Genomic DNA, 413 nt, shown 5'->3' on the forward strand with positions numbered 1-413 from the left:
GTGCAACGTTTTTTTATACCAACAATTCATGAAAATCAAATTGTATCTTATTAAAATTATTACATTCTCTGGTATTTAATAGAATATTAACTAACTTGACCTACCCCGGAAATTAAAATATTTGGATATTTCAGATTGCATATCAGATCTATAAAAGGACATACTCGTATGTTGAGATGTTAATAGTGTACAACACTAATTTATGTAACGCAGGATGGAAGACATAATAATAATAATCGTACGGTGGAAGATGAGGAGTTGACATTAGAGTCCAAAGATAAGAAACTGAAAGCTGAGCTGCTTATGGTGGTGGGGATAACCTGATAAGTGCCAATGATAAAGTAGAATAAATCATTACAGATCAATTCACCTTTAATTTAAAAAAGAGAACTATTTAAATAAAGAGGCCAAAA

This window comes from Arachis ipaensis, chromosome B03 (assembly GCF_000816755.2).
Source record: "Arachis ipaensis cultivar K30076 chromosome B03, Araip1.1, whole genome shotgun sequence".
Classification (NCBI taxonomy): domain Eukaryota; kingdom Viridiplantae; phylum Streptophyta; class Magnoliopsida; order Fabales; family Fabaceae; genus Arachis; species Arachis ipaensis.